The sequence below is a fragment of the Emys orbicularis genome, chromosome 12 (assembly GCF_028017835.1).
Source record: "Emys orbicularis isolate rEmyOrb1 chromosome 12, rEmyOrb1.hap1, whole genome shotgun sequence".
In the NCBI taxonomy this organism is placed as follows: domain Eukaryota; kingdom Metazoa; phylum Chordata; order Testudines; family Emydidae; genus Emys; species Emys orbicularis.
This window is the reverse complement of record NC_088694.1, coordinates 40,897,027-40,909,885: the sequence shown is the minus strand read 5'-3', so window position 1 is coordinate 40,909,885 and position 12,859 is coordinate 40,897,027. Positions and strand designations below refer to the sequence as shown.

The 12,859-nt window shown below is 44.9% G+C and overlaps 1 pseudogene; it reads right to left on the bottom strand.

Annotated features, from left to right (window-relative positions):
• Positions 1-5,171: 5,171 nt before the first annotated feature.
• LOC135886200 (olfactory receptor 6N1-like) lies at positions 5,172-12,470 on the bottom strand (annotated as a pseudogene).
• Between the last annotated feature and the right edge of the window lie 389 nt (positions 12,471-12,859).

Here is a 12,859-nt window from a genome sequence, read left to right as displayed (position 1 = left end):
ACCTTGTGGTTGAGTCCTCATTTATCCCAGCCCACATCCTCTTTAAGTCAACCTTTGACAGCAGGTGGATTCTGAGACACATCTTTTTACCCATGGAGGCAATATCCTTAGCTGGCATTTATCAGTACAGCCCCATTTATTTCAGGGCAGCTATAATGGTTTCAGACAGCTGGGGATCTGCCTTTAAGAACAATTTTCACCTGTGTGCAGAGAGCCAGCACTCCTTCCTACTATGTATAGGACTTCAGTAGAAACTCAGATCTCAGAATGTCACAAACACTAGTTATCCACAGTTCTATGTTCTCCTATTTAAAATATCAGAACATCAACGCTACTTGAGAAATGTGCACTTCCCCAGCATTTTCCCTAGAGCTGTTTCCACCTCCTTGTTTTTCAGGCAGTAGATGATGGAGTTCAACATGGGGGGGGGGTCAAGATGGGTGGCAAACATTTCATCCAGAACCACAGAAGTGACTAAGCTGAGTTTTATGTACTGGAAAGAACCTGTCAGATGCAATAAGCCAACCACAATGAGGTGGGAGCTGCAGGTGGAGAAGGATGTATCCTCAGCAGAGTATATCCTCAGGATGGTGGAGATGACGTGAATGTAGAAGATCAGGGTGAGGAGGAAGGAGCTTGATCCCAGATATGAGAGCATAAGTGAGAAGCACCACTTGATTGGTGAGGGGTCTCAGAGCAGGACACTTGTAAAAGAGGAGGGGAGCTCAAAGCTGAAATGAAAGTTGAATTGGGCCCACTGAAATGCAACTTGAAAGCAAAATTAGTATTAAGCAGGGCATGGAAGAAGCCCATGGTCCATGCACTAGCTGAACACAGATGTTTTTGATTATTGTTATAGAATATCAGGGTTGGAAGGGACCTCAAGGGGTCAGCTAGTACAACCCCCTGCTCAAAGCAGGGCTAATCCTCAACTATTTTTTTGCCCGAGATCCCTAAATGGCCCCCTCAAAGATTGAACTCACAACCCCTGGTTTAGCAGGCCAAGGCTCAAACCACTGAGCTATCCCTCCCCCTTATGTCTCTATCTAATGGGGGACGGATAGCTCAGTGGTTTGAGCATTGGCCTTGAGAGGGCCTTGAGAAGGCCATCGGGATCTGGGGCAAAAAAAACTTCCCATTTCCTGCCTTTCCATTCTGAAGGTCCTCAGTCATGGAGCAGGTCCTCAAGGAAACCATTTTGAAGCACTTGGAGGAGAGGAAGGTGATCAGGAACAGTCAACATGGATTCACCAAGGGAAAGGCATGCCTGACCAACCTGATTGCCTTCTATGATGAGATGATTAGCTCCGTGGATATGGGGAAAGCAGTGGATGTGATATATCTTGACTTTAGCAAAGCTTTTGATATGGTCTCCCACAGTATTCTTGCCAGAAAGTTAAAAAAGTATGGATTGGATGAATGGACTATAAGGTGGTGTGACAAAGTTCCTCCTCAATCTTGGTGGGTCCTGCGCTTATTGGCGGATTTTCTTGCCTCAGAGATTCACCATGTGAGTTGGGAAACAGCCCAGAGACCTTCCCCTCTGGAAGAACCCATGGTCCATGTCAATTGGGAGGTTTGGAGGAAACCAGGGCCCGCCCTCTACTCTGGGTTCCAGCCCAGGGCCCTGTGGACTGCAGCTGTCTCTAGTGCCTCCTGTAACAGCTGCATGACAGCTACAACTCCCTGGGCTACTTCCCCATGGCCTCCTCCAAACACCTTCCTTATTCTCACCACAGGACCTTCCTCCTGGTGTCTGATAATGCTTGTGCACCTCAGTCCTCTAGCATCACACCCTCTCACTCTCAGCTCCTTGCTCCTCTTGCTCCCAGCTCCTCACACTCACACCACAAACTGAAGTGAGCTCCTTTTAAAACCCAGGTGCCCTGATTAGCCTGCCTTAATTGGTTCTAGCAGTTTCTTCTTAATTGGTTCCAGGTGTCCTAATTAGCCTGCCTGCCTTACCTTGTTCTAGCAGGTTCCTGATTACTCTAGTGCAGCCCCTGCTCTGGTCACTCAGGGAACAGAAAACTACTCATCCAGTGACCAGTATATTTGCCCTCTACCAGACTCCTGTACCCCACTGGTCTGGGTCTGTCACAGTGGATAGAAAGCTGGCTAGATTGTCAGGCTCAATGGGTAGTGATCAACGGCTCAATGTCAAGTTGGAAACCGGTATCAAGTGGAGTTCCCCAGGGGTCGGTCCTGGGGCCAGTTTGTTCAAAATCTTTATTAATGATCTGGATGATGGGATGCATTGCACCTTCAGCAAGTTCACAGATGACACTAAGCTGGGGGGAAGAGGTAGATACGTTGGAGGGTAGGAATAGGGCCCAGGGTGACCTAGACAAATTGGAGCATTGGTCCAAAAGAAATCTGATGAGGTTCATCAAGGACAAGTGCTGAGTCCTTCACATAGGAAGGTTGAATTCCATGCACCACGACTGGCTGGGGACCGACTGGCTAACCAGCAGTTCTGCAGAAAAGGACCTGGGGATTACAGTGGAAGTGATTATTCCCCTCTATTCAGCACCAGTGAGGCCACACCTGGAGTATTGTGTCCAGTTTTGGTCCCCCCCCCCCACTAGAGAAGGGATGTGGACAAATTGGAGAGAGTCCAGTGGAGGGCAACAAAAATAATTAGGGCGCTGGGGCACATGACTTAAGAGGAGAGGCTGAGGGAACTGGGGTTATTTAGTCTACAGAAGAGAAGAGTGAGGGGGGATTTGATAGCAGCCTTCAACTACCAGAAGGGGGGTTCCAAAGAGGATGGAACTAGGCTGTTCTCAGTGGTCGCAGATGACAGAACAAGGAGTAATGCTATCAAGTTGCAGTGGGGGAGGTCTAGGTTGGATATTAGGAAACACTATTTCACTAGGAAGGTGATGAAGCACTGGAATGTGTTAACTAGGGAGGTGGTGGAACCTTCATCCTTAGAGGTTTTTAAGGTCCGGCATCACAAAGCCTTGGCTGGGATGATTTAGTTGGTGTTGGTCAAGCTTTGAGCAGGGGGTTTGACTAGATGACCTCCTGAGGTCTCTTCCAACCCTAATATTCTATTCTTCTATGAATCCAGGCTGTGTGGCCTAGTGGCAACAGTCAGTACAACTGCCCAAGGGGTCAGGGCTCCGTGACCTTGTGGCCATAGGCAGTATAACTTCCATTGGGGTCTGGGCTGTGTGGCCCAGTGGCAACAGTCAGTACAACTGCCCTGGGGTCAGCTCTGGGCGGCCAGGTGGCAGAGTCAATACAACTGCCCTTTGGTCAGGGCTGTGTGATGAACTCGCCAGAGTCAGTACAACTGCTCTTGGGGTCAGGGCTGTGCGGCCTAGTGACCAGAGTCAGTACAACTGCTGGGGGTCAGTGCTGATCGGACTTGTGGTCAGTGTCACTACAACTGAGTTGGGGATAATGGCTGAGTTGTCTATTGTCCAGAGTTAGTAAAACTGCCCTGGGAGTAAGGGCTGAACATCCTAGTGGCCAGAGTCAATACAACTTCCCTTGGGGTCAGGGCTGAGCGGCCTAGTGGCAACAGTTAATATAACTGCCCTCGGGTCAGGTCTGAGCGGCCAAGTGGCCAGCATCAGTTCAACTTCCATTGGGGTCAGGGCTGAGCGGCCTATTGGCCAGAATCAGTATATCTGCTCTGGGGGTCAGGGCTGTGCCGCCTAGTGGCCAGAGTCAGTACAACTGCCCTTGGGGTCAGAGCTCCACTGCCCAGTGGCCAGATTCAGTAGAACTGTCCTTGGGTTAGGGCTCTGCGGCCTAGTGGCCAGGGTCAGTATAACTGCCCTTACGGTCAGGACTCTGTGGCCTAGTTACCAGAGTCAGAAAAGTGGGCTGCCACATTGGGGAGGAGAGAAAATTTGGAGGTTTTTATTTATCCCCTCCTTTTCCAGTGAATGACTTGTAACCTCCCCCCCGCCAAAAAAATGCGATGAAAAATTCGTAACAAAAGTAAATGATTTTGCATGTGTGAGTGGAACAATTTTCTTTCTTTCTTTCTTTCTTTCTTTCTTTCTTTCTTTCTTTCTTTCTTTCTTGAAAACTTGTTAAAAATTTTAGTCGTTTAAAAAAATCATTTTTTCCTCCCCTCCCCGCTTTTTTCTCTACCACCCTTCTTGTCCAGCAGAATAAAAAAAGAAAGACAAAAAAATCTAAAAAATGCAAAAAACGATCCAAAAATCACTTTTCTTTTAGCAAAGTATATTGTAAAGTATAATATTTAAAGTATATTATTTTTAAAAAGGTTTCACCTTGACTTTTGAGTTTGGCATCCCAGGAGTTCTGCCCATTTGTATGTGGTAGCCACTTCCTCTTGCAAAAGAGGGGGTGGGGGAACATGATACCTGTGGCTGGCAAGACACCACAGCCTGAAAACTAGCCCTCTTGGGCTTTGTGCTTGTTGCATTCAGTTTTGGGGACACTCATTATAGCAACTCCTTGCCTTGGAACGCTCCATGAACTTGGCAGCAGCAAATCAACCTCTGCACTGCGGTGTCACATGCTGAGTGAGTCCCTTCTCGGTGGCCATTTGATGCGCCAGCCCAGGAACAGATTATATTAGATTTTCTGAAGATGATTACAAAATTTTATGATCTAATGGAGAAAAACAATCTCCTGGGACCAATACATCTACAACAACACTACAAACTATAGAAAAACAACATACAACAGGGAATATACAAACGGATTTGCTTTGATATTTAGTGGAGATTGTGCCTTAGACCACATGTCGGCTTTGTGCAGTACCAGATGATTCTCACGTAGAGTGAACGTTTAGCCAACCCCAAAGAGAAAAGACACTATCACACTGTATGTATCAGTGCTGAACATGAGAGGTTGATGGAGCTGTCCACAGCCTCATTTTCCTATTTGTTGTGTTACATGTACACAGTACGCGACCACAGAGACTCCATCTCAGTAACTCGATGTAGATTATCTCTATTTTAAACATGAACAATGAGATTTTCAAGGGACTTTTTTATTTAATTGCAATGGGAACTTCTTGCCCAAATCACCCCAGTAGCTCTGAAAACCTCAGGGTAAGGGGCAGATCTGCAAAGATATTTTAGGTGCCTTGTGGGAGTTTCAAAAGCGTCTTGGTTCCTCCACTGATTTCAAAATCCCACTTCGGGCATAAACACCTTTAAAAATCTGGAGCTTAGTTATTATCTAGGATTTTCTATATTCTTTGTGAAAGTTACCTATTTGCTGAGTGCTTTGCGCAAGGCTTCCCTGACCTCTCTGTTTCTCAGGCTGTAGATGAGGGGGTGTCATAAACAGATAGTTAAGGGTTGTCAAGGCTGCTTCCCCACTCTGAACTTTAGGGTACAAATGTGGGGGCCTGCATGAAAACTTCTAAGCTTAACTACCATCTTAGATCTGGTCCGCTGCCACCACTCCCAAAGTGCTAATTCCCTTCCCTGGGTAGCCTTGAGAGACTCTTCACCAATTCCCTGGTGAATACAGATCCAAACCCCTTGGATCTTAAAACAAGGAGAAATTAACCATCCCCCTCCTTTCTCCCACCAACTCCTGGTGGATCAAGATCCAACCCCCTTGGATCTAAAAACAAGGAAAAATCAATCAGGTTCTTAAAAAGAAGGCTTTTAATTAAAGAAAAAGGCAAAAATCATCTCTGTAAAATCAGGATGGAAACTAACTTTACAGGGTAATCAAAATTAAAGAGCCCAGAGGAATCCCCTCTAGCCTTAGGTTCAAAGTTACAGCAAACAGAGATAAACACTCTAGCAAAAAGGTACATTTACAAGTTGAGAAAACAAAGATAAAAACTAACACGCCTTGCCTGGCTGTTTACTTACAAGTTTGAAATATGAGAGACTTGTTCAGAAAGATTTGGAGAACCTGGATTGATATCTGGTCCCTCTCAGTCCCAAGAGCGAACAACCCCCAAAACAAAGAGCACAAACAAAAGCCTTCCCCCCACCAAGATTTGAAAGTATCTTGTCCCCTTATTGGTCCTTTGGGTCAGGTGTCAGCCAGGTTACCTGAGCTTCTTAACCCTTTACAGGTAATAGGATTTTGGAGTCTCTGGCCAGGAGCGATTTTATAGTACTGTACACAGGAGGGCTGTTACCCTTACCTTTATAGTTATGACATGCCCCCCAAATCACAGATAGTGTTGGACAGCCGGTTCCACACTGGCTGTGATTTCTTCCCGGAGCTCGAGGAGAAAACAGAGTTAATAAGACACATGCACCTTTAGACATACTACTGATTATATAAAAACTAACAATATGTTCCACATTCCAAGAACAATGTTTAACCAGTTGATTCTGGGAAACTTTCCCGGGAGAGTGCATCAGCCACTTTCTTAGAAGCTCCTGAAATGTGTTGTATTTCAAAATCGAAATCTTGGAGAGCTAAACTCCACCGAAGAAGTTTTTTGTTATTCCCCTTGGCGGTATGAAGCCACTGTAGTGCAGCATGGTCTGTTTGTAGTTGGAAACGCTGTCCCCAAACGTATGGGCGTAGCTTTTCCAGCGTGTACACAATGGCGTAGCATTCCTTTTCACTGATTGACCAGTGGCTTTCCCTCTCAGACAGTTTCTTGCTGAGAAACACAACAGGATGGAATTCTTGATCCGGTCCTTCCTGCATTAAAACTGCTCCCACGCCCCGCTCGGACGCATCTGTGGTTACTAGGAACGGTTTGTCAAAGTCTGGGGCCCTTAGCACAGGATCAGACATGAGTGTCGCCTTAAGCTAGTTAAAAGCCTTTTGACACTCATCAGTCCACTGAACTGCATTTGGCTGTTTCTTTCTGGTTAGATCTGTCAGCGGGGCGGCGATTTGGCTGTAGTGTGGTACAAATCGCCTATAATATCCTGCCAAGCCTAAGAAGGATTGGACCTGTTTCTTTGACTTTGGAACCGGCCACTTTTGGATAGCATCCACTTTGGCCTGTAGGGGATTTATAGTTCCTTGACCCACCTGGTGCCCCAGGTAAGTCACTCTGTTTTGGCCTATTTGACACTTTTTAGCCTTAACAGTTAGTCCTGCCTGCCTGATGTGCTCGAAGACTTTTCCCAGGTGCTCCAGGTGTTCTGTCCATGAATCAGAAAAAATGGCCACATCATCGAGGTAGGCAACTGCAGATTCTCCCAATCCCGCTAGGAGACCATCTACAAGTCTTTGGAAGGTGGTGGGTGCATTTCGCAGCCCGAAAGGGAGTACATTAAATTCATACACCCCTGCCTGGGTGACGAAGGCTGACCTTTCCTTGGCGGGTTCATCTAGTGGTACTTGCCAGTACCCCTTGGTTAAGTCTAAGGTAGAGATGAATTGGGCATGTCCCAATTTCTCCAAAAGCACATCTGTGCGTGGCATTGGATAGTTGTCAGGACGAGTTACAGCATTTAGCTTACGGTAGTCCACGCAAAAGCGTATTTCGCCATCTGGTTTGGGAACTAGAACCACTGGAGATGCCCATGCACTCTTAGAGGGGCATATTATACCCATCTGTAGCATGTCCTGGATCTCCCTTTTTATAGCAGTTTGGGCATGAGGTGACTCCCGGTAGGGTGGGGTTCTAATTGGGTGAGCATTACCTGTGTCAATAGAGTGGTATGCCCGTTCGGTCCGTCCTCGGGTGGCTGAGAACATTGCTGCAAAGCTAGTGCACAGCTCCTTGATCTGCTGCCGCTGCAGACATCCAAGGGTCGCAGAGAGGTTCACCTCTTCCACGCCACCATTACTTTTTCCTTCGTAGAAGACACCTTCAGGCCACTCCGCGTCATCTGTTTCCTGGGCTGTAAACTGGGAAACCTTTAATTCTCTGGAATAAAAGGGCTTAAGAGAATTAACATGGTATACCTTAGGCTTTATGTTGGAGGTGGGGGATGCTATGAGATAGTTAACAGCTCCTAGGAAATTAATAAGTTTATATTTATTTCTTTTTAACCTGTCTTGTGCAATTAGAGGAATAATCAAATTGGGTATTTGGGTATTTTTTGTGTACTAAGTTTTTGCCCAGGGGAACATCCTCTGTGTTTGGAATCTGTTGTCTGTGAGAGTAGCTGGTATGCTAATCTCTCCCAGAGGGTTTTCTTTTACCTTTCTTTTCTTTAATTAAAAGCCTTTTTTTTTATATACCTCATTGATTTTTCCTTGTTTTTTAGATTCAAGGGGGTTGGATCTGGATCCACCAGGAGTTGGTGGGAGAAAGGAGGGGGGATGGTTAATTTCTCCTTATTTCAAGATCCAAGGGGTTTGGATTTGTGTTCACCAGGAAATTGGTGAAGAAGTCTCTCAAGGCTACCCAGGGAAGAGAATTAGTGCTTGGGAGTGGTGGCAGCCAGACCAGATCTAAGTTGTTAATTGAGCTTAGAGCTTCTCATGCAAGTCCCCCACATCTGTACCCTAAAGTTCAGAGTGGGGAAGGAACTTTCACAGGGGGTTTACCAGGGAAGTCAGGACTGTGTAGCAAAGCAAGAGCACTTTCTTTAGCACTCTCAGTGTATCAACTTTCGGTAGCATGTAGACGATCATGAGTGTCCATTAGAAAATTGTCACCACAATGAAATGAGAGGAACAGGTGGAAAAGGTCTTTTGCCTCCCAATGATGGAAGGGATTCACAGGATGGTGGAGATGATACACATGTAGGACATCAGAGTTAGTAAAATTGGAGGCAAGGTGAATACACAGGCTAGAATAAAATGCACCAATATGGTCAGGCGTGTGTCCCCACAGGAGAGTTTTATCCGTGGGATGGGATCAAAATAGAAATGGTCAATGTCATTCGGGCCACAGAATATGAACTGTGACACCCATAATGTGAAGATAGTAATAGCCAAACAACAATTTACCCATGACCCAGCAGCCAACTGAAGGCAGAACCTGATAATGATAAGAGATGAATAGTGCGGGGGTTTACGTATCGCTAAATTTCTATCATAAGACATCACAGCTAGCAGATAGCATTTTGTAGCTGCTGGAGAACCAAAGAAGAACAGTTGTTTGATGCAGCCATTTACTGAGATGGTTTTATCGGCAGTCAGGAGACTGGCCAGCATCCTGGCCAGGATGGTGGAGGTGTAGCAGGTCTCCAAGCAGGACAAATTCCCCAGGGAAAAGTACATAGGGGTGTGAAGGTGTTGATTAGCCACAACTAGCACAATGATGAGGGTGTTCCCAGCCACAGTTGTGATGTAGATCACTAGGAACAGGAGGAAGAAAAGAACTTGCAGGTCAGGGAGATCCCCAAATACGAGCAGGATGAATTCCATGATGGCCATTTGGTTTCCCCAGTCCGTGTCTGCCCTGGGTTGAGACTAGGAACAAGTATACAAACTGTGCATTCAAATCAGAAAAACATAGAGTGTCACCATTTAATTCCATTAAAATTTAAAAATTCCTCACCCTCACCTGGTTACCAGCCCTATTTTTAGTTCTAAAGTTAGACCTTGGACAAGTATCTCAGTCCTAGAACTGAACACTGCTATCCTTTCCGACCTCCCTATGACATCTCAGATCAATAGTGATAACTGCCCACTTCCCTACTGACACAATAGTGACATGAGAGATCAGACAAATTGTTCCTCTCATATCCCATCTAGTGCCTTATTGGTGCAGAACAATGATGCTGAATTGCAACATTGCACAGTTGACAACTGCAAGAATGTCAGGTCTTGGAGGCATAAAAATAAATACTTCAGCTAAAATTTTGAATTAAGCATTTCAATCCACAGTAATGTGTTCAAGCACATATCTTCTGTTAAAATTAATGGTAATTATTCTCACCATATGCCTACTTGTTGAATATTTTAGTGTTCTGTAAGCACAGGAGTCTAGATTTTCACTGTCACACAAGAGAGCAGTTCATACCATAAATTCTGAAGTGGATTAAATGCTTCCTTATATCATTTCACATAAAAACCTAATCATGATGATGATAACTGATGACTGCAGATATCTGGAGGAGCTGCAAATTCCTTCTCTGTTTCAGATTATACTTGTCAATATTACCTATGTAGCAGTATTCAAATTCATCTTATTTGGGGGTAGATTTTGGAAGGGGCAAACCCAGGATGATTTGCAATCCTCACTATAAAGTGACTCTCCTCAGACCTGTTGCTTTGGAATAAATGCGCCAATAGCATTAACATAACCCACTCCTGTCCAAGTTTCAGGGTTGGGTACCCAGATATCTCCATCTGCTTAGTATCTAGACAAACACATAAGTAAGGAAAGCACTTTTTTTTTCTCTTCAGCTTCGCTAAATTTTGATTTATTAGTTGCATGAGCTACCTATTCATAAGAACATAAGGAGGCCATACTGGGTAAGACTCCTGGTCCTTGGGAGACCTGATTATTTACTTCTCTCCACTGTGAAAACATAACATTTATTCCTACCTTTTGTTGCATATCTTTTAAGCAGTTACTGATCTATCAGAGGACCTTCCCTCATGCCATGAATACTTACTTTGCTTAAGAGCCTTTGGTGAGTGACCTTATAAAAGGCTTTCTGAGAGTCCAAGTACACTGTATCCACATGCTTATTCACACATTCAAAGAATTCTGATAGATTGGTGAGGCATGATTTCCCTTTACGAAAGTCATATTAACTCTTTCAAAATATATTGTTTTTATCTATATGCCTGATCATTCTGTTCTTTACTATAGTTTCAACTAATTTTCCTGGTAGTGCAGTTAGGCTTTCCGGCCTTTTAATTGCCAAGATCATCTCTGCAATCTTTTTTAAACATAGGCTTTACATTAGCTATTCACCAGTCATCTGAGACAGAGTTTGATTGAAATGATAGTTCACAAACTAATTAGTAGTTCTGACATTTCTTATTTGAGATCCTTCAGAACTCTTAGCTGAATACCATATGGCCAATGTGACTTATTTATGTTTCATGTATCATTTTGTTCCAAAACTTCCTGTATTGACATCTCAATCTGCGACAGTCCCTCAGTTTTGTCACCAAAAAAAGAATGGATGGCTCAGGTGTGGGAATCTCTTCACATCCTCTGCAGTAAAGATTCATGCAAAGAATTCATTTAGCTTTTATACAGTGGCCATGACTTCCTTGAGTACTCCTTTAGCACCTTTGTTGTCCAATGGCCCCACTGCTTGTTTGGCAGGCTTCCTGCTTCTGATGTACTTAATTTTTTTCTGTTCGTTTTTGTATCTTTTGCAAAAAAATCTTTTTTGACCTGTGCAATTATACTTTTACACTCAACTTGACATAATTTATGCTCTTTTCTATTTTCCTCAGTAGGATTTGACTTTCAATATTTAAAGTATATCTTTTTGCCTCTAACCACCTCTGTTACTCTGTTGTTTAACCATGGTTGCATTTTTCTGATCCTCTTACTGGGTTGTTTTTTATTACTATTTTGGGGGGGGAGGTGTTATACATTTAGCTTCAGTCTCTATTATGGTGTTTTTAAATATTCTCCATGCAGCTTGTAGGCATTTCAGTCTTGTGACAATTCCTTTTAATTTACATTTAACTATTATTATTTCACTAGGAGGGTGGTGAAGCACTGGAATGGGTTACCTAGGGAGGTGGTGGAATCTCCATCCTTACAGGTTTTTAAGGTCTGGCTTGACAAAGCCCTGGCTGGGATGATATAGTTGGGGTTGGTCCTGCTTTGAGCAGGGGGTGGGACTAGATGACCTCCTGAGGTCTCTTAAAACCCTAACCTTCTATGATTCAACAGAAGTTGGTCCAATAAAAGAAAAGTACCTACTTTGTGTCTCTCATATCCGGGGCCCAACACAGCTACCTCAACACTACAAACAACTCTAAGGGTAATTAAGCTCAGGAATAGGCTTCCAAGGGAGGTTGTGGAATCCCCATCATATGTACCGTGTGTGCTGCTTCATCCACAAAGAGGGCCAACCAGTCTGGGTTTCTGGGAGCTGAAGGTGGAGCTCGTTCACAAGGAGAAAGCGGTGTTATAGAGTGTGGGTAATTTCTTGCTCATGGACACTATATACACCAGTTCTGGAGCAGAGGTGGCCACAAACAACATCCCTCTTGTGGGGATCTCTACCCATGTACCAACTCCTGGTTCCCAAGAAACCTCTCCACCCCAATATTTGACTCTATTTAGAGACATGAAAGCAGAAGACAAACTCTTTTTGCTTGCTGCAAAAAGAAACTGCACCACAAATCTAACACCAACGCAGCATTTCTTAAAGGCTGCGCACTGCTCGTATGCCAACAAAACCACAAACTTTTAAGATAGTGTGTAACAGTGCCACCTGGTGATGACCACTGCAGTCATATATTTGGAAATAATTCCTTGTCATGGGGGTCTCAGAGAGCTCTGTATAGACCCACTCTCTGGGTCTCAGACAGCTATAGATTGCAGTGGGGCCTGCATGGAGCTGCAAAGCTTTCTATGGTACCTAAGACTGATGGTGGCCATGCTCTCAGAACAAGCCCTCTCATACCTTGCACTTCTTGCAGTCAGTTTCAGAAACACTCATTGTGGTGGCTCCCTGCCTTGGAACTGCTCTGTGTAATTGCAGCAGCAGAACAGCTACTGCCCTGCAGTGCTACATGCTGAGTCCCTTCTTGGTGACTGTTGGATAGGCCCAGCCCCAGGAACAGCCTCAGTTTTACATGTGCACATCTCCTAGTGCCCTGGCAAACCCCCAACTGGGTCAGGACTCTCTGGTCTTTGAGTCTGCTTCTTTGTGGTTGCCCAACCTCCCTGGAATCAATGGGCCCAGTGAGCCCGGTGCTGTTGCTTTGCTGGAGCTGGTCACAGCCAGGCTTAGCCCAGATAACAGTGATAATGATGTTCATGGTGAAGTGTCCGGTGGCCTCTCTTTGCGACTGGCTGCCTGTGGCCCGTGTGAGTGTAATGAGCAGT